This window comes from Cervus elaphus, chromosome 20 (genome assembly GCF_910594005.1).
Source record: "Cervus elaphus chromosome 20, mCerEla1.1, whole genome shotgun sequence".
Classification (NCBI taxonomy): domain Eukaryota; kingdom Metazoa; phylum Chordata; class Mammalia; order Artiodactyla; family Cervidae; genus Cervus; species Cervus elaphus.
The window spans coordinates 113843274-113856613 of NC_057834.1; the positions used below are offsets into that span (position 1 = coordinate 113843274).

Genomic DNA, 13340 nt, shown 5'->3' on the forward strand with positions numbered 1-13340 from the left:
ACTCCACTGACAAAACACCAGCTGTCTGGCCCAGGGGCCCGTCTATCTCCTACCCCAAAACCAGTAAGAGGGAGGTAGGTTGCTCAGTGTGTTTGAGGATTGGACCCCAAAGTTCCTGCATCCCAGTAGAGGTTCCCTGGGCCTAAATCCTTTGGTAGGTGACCACCTTACCTGCCTCCCCCACCGTAATTGTGAAGGGATTCTGCGTCAATATTGGTCCCTTCAGCCCCAGATTTAGTGGCCTGGGGGCTGTGAGGAAAGAGAAGGGACTCGTTCAAGGGTAGAACTAAGTGCCAGCAAGCCCACCCCCGACTAGAGCTTTAAAATGCCTGATTTTCCTCGCAGGCTGAGCATCCTGGCAAGGTTCCAGTGGGCTGGGGCAGCCGAGCCAATTCCAATTTGGCTTAGGGCGTCCGCCTCCTGGAAAGGAGGAGCTGAGGAGAGGGGAGGGGGGCGGGAGAAAGGAGGGGAGGGGAGAAAAGAGAGGCCTTGAGGAGGGCTTGGCGCCCCGCTGTGCAATTGCCCTGCAGCTGCTGCTGGAGTTTGGAGTCCTGCTGACTCAAAGGAAAGTTCACAGCAGTCACTGGCAAGAACACCTTGATTGAGCCTTGTGTTGTGTTTTCTTGGTCGTGTTATATTTTGTTTTATTTCTGTTTGGGAGTAGTGTTATTTGTGAAGGCGGGCAAAGGGCAGTGATTGGACTTTGCATTCAGTGGCATTCCCCTGTCTGCCGTATGTCACCAGCTGGGCAAGATCCTCTTGTCTTTACTTTCTCGCCAGGTCCAACCCCTCTAAACTTCTCCGCATTTAAAATAGCATTGTGTACAAGTTTTAGTTTACACAGATTGTATTGCTCTAGGCATCTCATATTTCTTCTTTTCTCTTGCTTGATACTAAGTTGAAGAGCTGTTGAAGAACTGTTCCTTGCTCCGTGATACTGTATACTGTTCCCTACCTACATCCCCCACTTTTGACGGACATGAAGGGGCTTCTGGTGTCCAACTACCTCACTTGGTGAGAATTCTCTGGCCAGGTGGGATGGCTAGCATTAGAGAATACCCCAGTTGCTCTCACTCTTTGTTGACTGCCAAACGGGCTACAGTGTTTGCCTTAAAATAGCTATAATTATTCTCCCAACTTTACAGATCAATAAACCGAGGAAAGAGAGTTTAAGCTACATGAACCAGGTCTGATTTTAAAACCTGTGTTCTCAACTATTAATGGACATCACTATTCTTCTAGTAATTCAGGGACTAAGAACACAGACTTGTACATTAGTTGAAAAATTATCATGGCTCATTTGTAGATAGGAGAACTTTTTATCCAGAGATAACAAGTATCACAGTAATCCAAGTCTGTGACCCAACCACTAATGCCAAAGAAGTTGAACAGTTCTATGAAGACCTACATGACCTTCTAGAACTAACACCAAAAAAAGATGTCCTTTTCCTCATAGGGGACTGAAGTAGGAAATCAAGAGATACCTGGAGTAACAGGCAGGTTTGACCTTAGAGTACAAAATGAAGCAGCCCAAAGGCTAACAGTGTTTTGCCAAGAGAATGCACTGGTCATAGCAAACACCCTATTTCAACAACACAAGAGCTGACTCTCCACGTGGACATCACCAGATGGCCACTACAGAAATCAGACTGATTATACTGTTTGCAACCAAAGATGAAGACTCTCTATACAGTCAGAAAAAAAAGAAGAAAAGACAGGAGCTGACCTTGAATCAGATCATGAACTCCTTATTGCAAAATTCAGAATTAAATTGAAGAAAGTAGGGAAAACCACTAGGCCATTCAGGTATAACCTAAGTCAAATCCCTTATGATTATACAGTGGAAGTGAGAAATAGATTCAAGAGATTAGATCTGATAGGCAGAGTGCCTGGGGAACTATGGATGGAGGTTTGTAACACAGTACAGGAGGTGGTGATCAAAACCATCCCCAAGAAAAAGAAATAGAAAAAGGTAAAATGGTTGTCTGAGGAGGCCTTACAAGTAGCTGAGAAAAGAAGAGAAGCAAAAAGCAAAGGAGAAAAGGAAAGATGTACCCATCTGGATGCAGAGTTCCAGAGAATAGCAAGGAGAGATAAGAAAGCCTTCTTAAGTTAACAATGCCATTAAAAAGAATACATTTGAATCAGTTCTAATGAGATGGATGAAACTGGAGCCCATCATACAGAGTGAAGTAAGCCAGAAAGATAAAGACCAATACAGTATACTAACACATATATATGGAATTTAAAAAGATGGTAATGATAACCCTATATGCAAGACAGAAAAAGAGACACAGATGTATAGAACAGACTTTTGGACTCTGTGGGAAAAGGCGAGGGTGGGATGTTCTGAGAGAATAGCATTGAAACAAGTATACTATCAAGTGTGAAACAGATTGCCAGCCCAGGTTGGATGCATGAGACAAGTGCTCAGGGCTGGTGCACTGGGAAAACCCAGAGGGATGGGATGGGGAGGGAGGTGGGAGGGGGGATCAGGATAGGGAACACATGTAAATCCATGGCTGATTCATGTCAATGTATGGCAAAAACCACCTCAATATTGTTAAGTTATTAGCCTCCAACTAATAAAAATAAATGAAAATAAATAAATAAATAAAATTTAAAAATTAAGTTAACAATGCAAAGAAATAGAGGAAAACAATAGAATAGGAAAAACTAAAGATCTCTTCAAGAAAATTAGAGATACCAAGGGAACATTTCATGCAAAGATAGGCACAATAAAGGACAGAAATGGTAAAGACCTAGCAGAAGCAGACGACATGGGGAGAAGTGGCAAGAATACACAGAAGAACTGTACAAGGTCTTAATGACCCAGATAATCTCGATGGTGTGGTCACTCACCTAGGGCCAGATATCCTGGAAAATGAAGTCAAGTGGGCCTTAAGAAGCATTACTACGAACAAAGCTAGTGGAGATGATGGAATTCCAGCTGAGCTATTTCAAATCTTAAAGGATGATATTGTTAAAGTGCTGCACTGAAGATGCCAGCAAATTTGGAAAACTCAGCAGTGGCCACAGGACTGGAAAAGGACTGCTTTCATTCCGATCCCAAAGAAAGGCAATGCCAAAGAATGTTCAAACTACCACACAATTGCACTCATCTCACATGGTAGCAAAGTAATGCTCAAAATTCTCCAAGCAAGACTTCAACAGTATATGAACCGAGAACTTCCAGGTATTCTAGCTGGATTTAGAAAAGGGAGAGGAACCAGCGATCAAATTGCCAATATCCATTGGATCATCAAAAAAGCAAGGGAGTTCCAGAAAAACATCTACTTCTGCTTCATTGACTAAGTCAAAGCCTTTAACTGTGTGGATCACAACAAACTGGAGAATTCTTAAAGAGGTGGGAATACCACACCATCTGACCTGCCTCCTGAGAAATCTATATGCAGGTCAAGAAGCAACAGTTAGAACTGGACATGGAGCTGGACTAGTTCCAAATTGGGAAAGGAGTATATCAAGGCTATATATTGTCACCTTGTTTATTTAACTTATATGCCGAGTACAGATGTGAAATGCCGGGCTGGATGAAGCACAAGCTGGAATCAAGATTGCTGGGAGAAATATCAATAACCTCGGATATGCATATGATACCACTCTTATGGCAGAAAGTGAAGAGGAACTAAAGTGCTTCTTGATGAACGTGAAAGAGGAGGGTGAAAAAGCTGGCTTAAAACTCAACATTGAAAAAACTGAGTTCATGGCCTCTGGTCCCATCACTTCATGGGAAATAGATGGGGAAACAATGGAAATAGTGACAGATGTTATTTTCTTGGGCTCCAAAATCACTGAAGATGGTGACTGCAACCATGCAATTAAAAGATGCTTGCTCCTTGGAAGAAAAGCTATGACCAACCTAGACAGCATATTAAAAAGCAGAGACATCACTTTGCTGAGAAAGGTCCACATAATCAACTATAGTTTTTCCAGTAGTCATGTAGGGATATGAGAATTGGACCATAAAGAAGGCTGCAATGTGTTAGTCAGTCTGTCGTGTCTCACTCTTTGTGACTCCAAAGTCTGTAGCCCACCAGGCTCCTCTGTCCATGGAGTTCTTCAGGTAAGATAACCAGAGTGGGTTGCCATTTGCTTCGCCAGCCCCTTCCTGACCCGAGGATCAATCCCAAGTCTCCTTCATTCCAGGCAGATTCTTTACTGTCTGAACCAGCAGCTGTGCTGTGTGCTTAGTCACTCAGTCGTGTCTGACTCTTTTCAACCCCATAGACTGTAGCCCACCAAGCTCCTCTGTCCATGGGGATTCTCCAGGCAAGAATACCGGAGTAGGTTGCCATGCCTTACTCCAGGGGATCTTCCCAACCCATGGAGCGAACCCAGGTCTCCCTCATTGCAGGCAGATTCTTTACCATCTGAACCACCACGGAAGGCCCTGAACCACCAGGGAAGCCCTCGAAGAAGTCTGAGTGCGGAAGAATTGATGCTTTCAAACTGTGGTGCTGGAGAAGACTCTTGAGAGTCCCTTGGACAGCAAGGAGATCAAACCAGTCAACCCTAAAGGAAATCAACCTGGAATATCCATTGGAAGGACTGATGCTGAACCTGAAGCTCCAATACTTCGGCCACCTGATGCAAAGAAGACTCACTGGAAAACATCCTGATGCTGGGAAAGATGGAGGAGAAGGGGAGACAGAGGATAAGATGGTTGGATGGCATGATCAACTCAATGGACATGAGTTTGAGCAAACTCTAGATGATGAAAGACAGGGAAGCCTGGAGTGCTGCAGTCAGTGGGGTCACAAAGTCAGAAATGACTGAGCCACTGAACATTAAGTGTCAGGAGATTAAGCTTCTGCCCTTGCCAGAGGGCATACAGAATGTCCTAGAAGGAAGGAGATAAGGAAACCGAGAAGAGGCAGTGGAGGAGGCATGAGGAGGAGACCCACACACAGGAGACCATTCCACCATCCTCCTTAGAAGTCACCAGTTCTGTCTTCCACTTGGCGTGATAGCACCAGAGCATTGTCACATTGTGCCTGTTGTCTTTGAAAATGAGATTAGCTCGTTAACCATTCCTCACTCTTATGGCTTTACTCCAGCTCCTTAGCTGAGTAGTGAAGGTTCTCCACCACAACCTGACCATGTCACTTTATCTCTCCTATCATGGGTTTGTTCATTTTAAGCCATCCCAGTTAAGTGTTTTCTTCTAACTATGCCCCTGACTTGGGTCCTCTCCTCCCTCTCTACCTTTGTAAACCACTTAGGAATTACACCCTCTTCCCCCACCCTTGTCCTTTGGCATTCCTTCTGTCTGGACTAGTCTTCCTCATCACTTGTTAACTCTGAGGGTGAGGATTGCTAGCTGGGTCCACCTAGTAACTTTGGCACATTCTCTTCTTTTCTGAGCCTCAGTTTTCCCCTCTATATACTAAGGGATTATTAAGGCTTCCCACACAACTCAGTAGTAAAAGAATCTGCCAGTGCAGGAGACACGGGAGACTTGGGTTTGATCCCTGGGTCAGGAAGATCCCCTGGAGAAGGGAATGGCAACGCCACTCCAGTATTCTTGCCTTGAGAATCCCATGGACAGAGGAGCCTTGCAGGCTACAGTCCATAGGGTTACAAAGAGTCAGACACTACTGAGCAACTGAGCACACATACACACATGACCTTCCAGTGGTTTCTATCGACTCCCACCCACATCACTGTGTGATCCAGACCATCCAGATAGATGTGATTCTAGGTCTTCTGCTAAGCAAATCAAACCATCACGGGAGTCTGATAAGAGTAGAGAGGGTGCAATGCAAACCCATCATTATTACTGGGGTCCAGCAAGGGCAATGTTCCCAGAACAGGGTGTCAACTAAGAAGTCAGGGACCACGGCTGAGCTCTCTTATTTCTGCAGGGCCTGGCATGTGGTAGTACAAGTTGAACATTGTCAGGTGAATGAATGAAAGCCAAAGACACGCTGTCTGGCTCCTTAGGTCTCCCAGCTTAGAGCTCACACCTCATATTGGGTCCCAGACTTTCACCAGCTTCTGTGCATTTTCCCTGCTCTAAGTGCCCATAAACTCTGGTTATGCACTTATGGACATTATCTCTTTTAATCTTAATTACAACCTTTTTAGTATTTCTATTTATAGATCAGGAAAGTGAAGGTCAGAAGGATAAAGTAACTTGTCCAAGGCCATGGAGCTGGTATGTGACTGAGTTGTGATTTCAGCCGAGCACCATATTTGCATTCTGCAAGAGGGAGCTAGAGATGAAATATGGGAGAGAGTTAGCCAGAGAAAAAGGAAAGACAGAACAGGAAAGTGAAGAAGAGAGGAAAGTCCCTTCAATCCCAGGATGTCATGACTATATTTGTTTTCTATTGCCACATAACAAATTACCACAGACTCTGTTGCTTAAAATAGCATACATTTATTATCTCATATTTTCCATAGGTCAGAAGTCCAGGCATAATTTTGCTGGGTTCTCTGCTTCAGGGTTTTAGCAGGCTGCAATCCCGGAGTTGGCAGAAGCTATGGTCTCTCATCATAGGTTCAACTGGGGATGGATCTGCCTCCAGGTTCCTCAGGCTATTGACAGAATTCATATCCTGTTGTTGTAGTACTGAAGTCCTGTTTTCTTCCTGTTGGCCAGGGGCCACTCTGAGCTCCTAGAGGCTGCCCACAGGACCCTGCCACAGGACCGTATCCATGGGCCCACTAGTTTCTCTAGTGTGTGCTAGTAATACAGTCTTTGTAAATTTTATTTATTTTTGGCTGCTCTGGTTCTTCCTGCATGAAGGCTTTCTCTAGTTGCAGTGAGCAGGGGCTACTCTCTAGTTGCCATGTGCAGGCTTCTCATTGCATTGGCTTCTTGTTGTAGAGCTTGGGCTCTAGTGCACACAGAATTCAACAGTTGTGGCTCGCAGGTTTAAGGGTCCAGGCCATAGTTGTGGTGAATTAGTTTAATTGCCCTGCGGTGTGTGGAATCTTCCTGGGTCAGGAAATGAACCCACTTCCTCTGCATTGGCAGGCAGATTCTTTTACCAGTGGACCACCAGGGAAGTCCAATACAGGGTCTTGTATACATTATAAACTAATCACAAAAGTGACATCTCATTATCTTTGTCATATAATTGGACCTAATCTTAGAAGTGATCTTTTATGACCTTACCTGTGTTCTCTTGGTTAGAAGCAATTCACAGGTTCTGCCCACAATCAAGGGAAGGGGATTATTCAGGATATCAACACTGGGGCCACTCTAAAGTCTATCTGCCACAGTGGCCTTGGACCTAGACTGTTCTCCTCAACCCTTCTGATGTAGTTCCTCTGTATCCACCAGTTTCCCTTCCCCAGGTTGCAACATTTTCTTTTCTGGAGAGGAGGACCTTTGGGACATCTGAGTTCCTCGGTGGGACCTCCAGGCCTGCGGGGCTCAAAGAGTTCTATGAAGGTTTCCAGGGAGGCTAACGAAGCCTTCTAGACTGCATGTTACAGTTCTCTGTCCCAGACCACAGTTCTCTAACTGTGGCTGTAAATCCTTTCCCTTGAGAGCACCAGAACTTTCACTGGCCCTTCTGGGTGTCTCAGATCAGCTCACACTGAGAACAACATCTTAATGAATTCTGCTTGTTCCACAAAGCTAGGTACACTGAGAGAAAAGAACAAGAGGCCTTTGAAGACCAAAGGATTGGTGAACACACTCCTCTAATCCATCCTGACATTTTACAGGAGGGGAAACAACCGAGAAGGCATAAGAGTATTTGAGCCTCTGCCTAGAGTCGGTCTCTGTTCCCCACACCTGGCCCTGATTTGGCACATGAGGCCAGAGGGATGTACAAAGGCCAGATTGCAGGGAGTCTTTTGGGTGGTAATAAGGATTTAGACTGAATGCTGATGAAAAGGGAAGCAAGAAGAATATGGTCAGATCTGGGTTAGAAAGATGACTTTGACCCAAATGAGGGAATGAATGTGGAAGGAGAAGGGGAGGCAGAGCTGAGGACAGTGGGCCGGTTGGGGCATATTCATGTAATAGAAGAGAGAGCCCACCTGCTTATGGCTGCAGGAGGGCGGGGTGTGAGCTGAAAGGTCTGAGATCCACGAGGTTGGATTGTCTGCCTCGGACATGGAGTAAACTTCAAGTGTCAGAAAAACAGAGGCAACAAGACCTCCAAGTTGATATGTCATTCACTCACCGAAGGAGCAGAAGAAAGACTGATCATTTTTTGACATGTTGGTCTAGATGTCAAGTGAGCAGCAGGATATATTCAGGCTTGGAGCTCAGAGGAGAGCAGGCTGGGTGTGCGGGGCAGTCCTGCGTGTACAGGAGGCAAGCACATGAGAAGCAGGAAGAAGGAGAAGGGGCAGACGAGCAAGCGCAGCCCTCCTGACTCTCCTGTCACGCCTCACGGGGCTCTCCCTTTCCTCTGAACTCCTCCAGTTCTGGAAGACACTAAAAGGTGCCCCCCCTCCCCCCTCCAGGAAATATGCTACATTGGCATAGGGATATTTTTGAGCTAAAGCCGCTTGAAATAAACAGCAGATGCAAGAAGGGCATGCTTCTCCCTTTTTCTTACTGAAAACAGAAGATAAAAACTCCCATTTGAAAAATGCCCTTCCTCAAACTGGAGATAAAAAAAACATTCTTCAACAGGGAGTTGAAGCCAAGAGAATCCTGTACAAACAGACAAGTGTGTTGAAACAGACAAATGTGAACAGACAACTGTATAGAAACAGGCCTTATCTTCCTATAGCCTCCCACATAGTTAACTTTGCCACAGTTGCTGCTCTGCCTTCAGCCTACTGTAAAAGCGTGTTGTTTGTTGTTGTGTCAACTCAGTTGTGTCCATCTCCTCGCGACCCCATGGACTGCAGCACACCAGGCCTCCCTGTCCCTCACCATCTCCCAGAGTTTGCCCAAGTTCATATTCATTACATGGATGATGCCATCCAGCCATCTCATCCTTGACGCCCTCTTTTCCTTCTGCCCTCGATCTTTCCCAGCATCAGGGACTTTTCCAAAGAGTCAGTTGTTCACATCAGGTGACCAAAACACTGGAGCTTCCGCTTCAGCATCAGTCCTTCCAATGAGTATTCAGGGTTGATTTCCCTTAAGATTGACTGGTTTGATCTCCTTGCTGTCCAAGGGACTCTCAGGACTCTTCTCCAGCACCACAGTTCGAAGGTATTTGGCACAGTCTTTGGCACTCTACCTTCTTTACAATCCACTGTAAAGACACTAAAAGGTCAGTCTTTTACACTCTTACAACCATCCATGACCACTAGGAAGACCATAGCCTTGACTATACAGACTTTTGTTAGCAGAGTAATGTTTCTTCTTTTCAACACACCGTCTAGGTTTGTCGTAGCATGTAGACCTACCATTTCTGGGGGGGTCTTCATTTCCTTTTGAGGGGTCCTGTGTTACATAAAACTTGAACAAATTCATATGCTTTTCTCCTGTTAATCTGTTTTATGTTGGTTTAATTCTCAGGTGCAGCCAAAAAACACTAAAGACCCAGCTCTGCTACACTTAGGGCCCTCCTCTGTGCCACTCCCTCTGTCTGAAATAGGCTTTTCCCCACCAATACACACGCACACTTTGCTCTGGCAACTCCTATTCATTCCTCAGCTCTCAGCTGAAAGGTCACTTCTTCCCCCAGGAAGTCACTGCTGATCTTCTACACTAGGGCTCCCCTCTGCCCACTCTAAACCCCTAACCTCCTGTCTTTTTTCCCCCATGTCCTTGTCGCAAATAGTAATTACTTGTTGAATGTCGATCTCCTCTGTTAGACGGTAGGATCTAAGAGGACAGGGACTGAGTCTGCTCTAGTCTCTGACATCAATGTTTAGTACAGAGGCCAGTGTGTGTTAAATACATAACTGTACAAACGACTGAATAAAGAGATCTTGGACTGACCTTTCAGGAACTTCAACTACTTGAGTAGTCTCATAGAGAACAGACTTGTGGTAGCCAAGGGGAAGGAAAGGTTGGGGAAGAAGGCATTAGGAGTTTGGGGTTAGCAGATGCAAACTATTATATATAGAATCGATAAACAAGGTCCTACTGTATAACACAGGGAACTATATTCAACATCTCGTGATAAATCATAATGGAAAAGAATAGGAAAAGGAATATATATGTATATAACTGAATCACTTTGCTGTACAATAGAAATTAACACATTCGATAAAATATAATTTTTCAAATGGAGTAGTCTCTTACATGTAGTATTTTTCCCACTATACCTCACTCTGAAAATGAAAATTTTTACCTATTTCCACCTTGCTCAAATGCTTCCATCTATGAGCTGCCAGTTATAATCCTATAGTATTTTATGTATTTATTTTACTTATGACCTCATATTATCATTTACTTATATTAGGCTACAAGCACTAATGCAACAGTCCCTTGAAGACAGGGATTGTTACATATCCTTATAATACCCACAATTTATTATACGTCAGTTGTTCACTAGATATGCAGGGTTGTTCTTTAGTAACAAACAGTTGGCTTTTATTTTTTGTGATCTTAGTTTTAGTCATTGTATTTGGTCATACAGTCATATCTAGGCTTTTTAAAATTCTCATTTATTTCAGGCTAATAAAATTAAACATCTTTTCATGTGCTTAGTGGTCATTTGTATATCTTCTTTTGTGTGGTTCTCTTTTGTTAAGAAGTGGGTTTTTTAATCAAAATACAACTGACATACTAGTTTCAGATGTTCAGTTCAGTTCAGTCGCTCAGTCGTGTCCGATTCTTTGCGACCCCATGCACTACCGCACACCAGGCTTCCCTGTCCATCACCAACTCCTGGAGCTTGCTCAAACTCATGTCCATCTCGTTGGTGATGCCATCCAACCATCTCATCCTCCCTCTTCCTCTTCTCTTCCCGCCTTCAATCTTTCCCAGCATCAGGGGCTTTTCCAATGAGTCAGTTCCTCGCATTAGTGGCCAAAGTATTAGAGTTTCAGCTTCAGCATCACTCCTTCCAATGAATATTCAGGACTGATCTCCTTTAGGATGGACTGGTTGGATCTCCTTGCACTCCAAGGGACTCTCAAAAATCTTCTCCAACACTGCAGTTCAAAAGGATGAACTTTTCAGCGTTCAGCTTTCTTTATGGTCCAACTCTCACATCCATACATGACTACTGGAAAAGCCATAGCTTTGACTAGATGGATCTTTGTTGGCAAAGTAATGTCTCTGCTTTTTAATATGCTGTCTAAGTTGGTCATAACTTTTCTTCCAAGGAGCAAGCGTCTTTTAATTGCATGACTGCAATCACCATCTGCAGTGATTTTGGAGCCCAAGAAAATAACATCTGTCACTGTTTCCACTGTTTCCCCATCTATTTGCCAAGAAGTGATGGGGCCGGATGCCATGATCTTAGCTTTCTGAATGTTGAGTTTTAAGCCAACTTCTTCACTCTCCTCTTTCACTTTCATCAAGAGGCTCTTGTTTGCTTTCTGCCATAAGGATGCTGTCACCCGTGTATCCGAGGTAACTGATATTTCTCCCGGCAATCTTGATTCCAGCATGTGCTTCATCCAGCACAGTGTTTCTCATGATGTACTCTGCATATAAGTTAAATAAGCAGGGGCACAATATACAGCCTTGACATACTCCTTTCTGGATTTGGAACCAGTCTGTTGTTCCATGTCCAGTTTTAACTGTTGTTTCTTGACCTGCATGTAGATTTCTCAGGAGGCAGGTAAGGTGGTCTGGAATTCCTACCTCTTTTAAAAATTTTCCACAGTTTATTGTGATCTACGCAGTAAAAGGCTTTGGTGTGGTCAATAAAGCAGAAGTAGATGTTTTTCTGGAACTCTCTCTTGCTTTTTTGGTGATCCAATGGATGTTGGCAATTTGATCTCTGGTTCCTCTGCCTTTTGTAAAACCAGCTTGAACATCTGGAAGTTCACAGCTCATGTAATGCTGAAGCCTGGCTTGGAGAATTTTGAGCATTACTCTGCTAGTGTGTGAGATGAGTACAGTTGTGCAGTAGTTTGAACATTCTTTGGCATTGCCTTTCTTTGGGATTGGAATGAAAACTGACCTTTTCCAGTCCTGTGGCCACTGCTGAGTTTTCCAAATTTGCTGACATATTGAGAGCAGCACTTTAACAGCATCATCTTTGAGGATTTGAAATAGCTCAACTGGAATTCCATCACATCCACTAGCTTTGTTCCTAGTGATGCTTCCTAAGGCCCACTTGACTTCACATGCCAGGATGTCTGGCTTTAGGTGGGTGATCACACCATCGTGGTTATGTAGAGTCTTCTGTGTATTCTTGCCACCTCTTCTTAATATCTTCTGCTTCTGTTAGGTCCATACCATTTCTGTCCTTTATTGTGCCCATCTTTGCATGAAATTTTCCCCTGGTATCTCTAATTTTCTTGAAGAGATATCTAGTCTTTCCCATTCTATTGTTTTCCTCTATTTCTGTGCATTGGTCCCTGAGGAAGGCTTTCTTTTCTCTCCTTGCTATTCTTTGGAACGCTGCATTCAAATGGGTCTATCTTTCCTTTTCTTCTTTGTCTTTAGCTTCTCTTCTTTTTTCAGCTTTTCGTAAGGCCTTGTCAGACAACCATTTTGCCTTTTTGCATTTCTTTTTCTTGGGGATGGCCTTTATCACTGCCTCCGATACAGTGTCAACGATCCTCCATCCATAGTTCTTCAGGCACTCTATCAAATCTAATCCTTTGAATCTAATTTTCACTTCCACTGTATAATGATAAGGGATTTGATTTATGTCATACCTTAATGGTCTAGTGGTTTTCCCTACTTCCTTCAATTCACGTCTGAATTTTTCAATAAGTTCATGATCTGAGCCACAGTCAGCTCCTGGTCTTGTTTTTGCTAGCTGTATAGAGCTGCTCCATCTGTCTGCAAAGAATATTAATCAGTCTAGTTTCAGTATTAACCATCTGGTGATGTCCACTTGTAGAGTCTTCTCTTGTGTTTTTGGAAGAGGGTATTTGTAATGACCAGTTCGTTCTCTTGGCAAAACTCTTGTTAGCCTTTGCTTTGTTTCATTTGTTTCACATATACAATGTAACAGTTCAGTATTTCTATATATTATGAAATAATCGCCACAGTAAATGTAATTAAGATCCATCACCACACACACACACATTTTTGGGTGTGTGAGGGAACTTATAAGATGTACAGTCTTAGCAACTTTCAAATATTGTTAACTCTAGTCACCATGCTGTATATTATATCCCCAAGACTTATTTATTACAGATATATGTTGAATAAGTGAATTAAGAATGTTTAAATTGGGTAGAAGAAAACCTAGAAAAGAAGTGCAGAGGCATCATCTGAGAGGTAGGAAGGCCAGGAAAATGTGGGACCACAGGCAGGT

At 43.7% G+C, this 13340-nt stretch overlaps 1 protein-coding gene across 3 annotated transcripts in view; it reads left to right on the plus strand.

Annotated features, from left to right (window-relative positions):
- LOC122677964 (enoyl-CoA hydratase domain-containing protein 2, mitochondrial) overlaps positions 1–13340 on the plus strand; it is a 29881-nt gene that overhangs the window by 1071 nt on the left and 15470 nt on the right. The window lies entirely within an intron of this gene.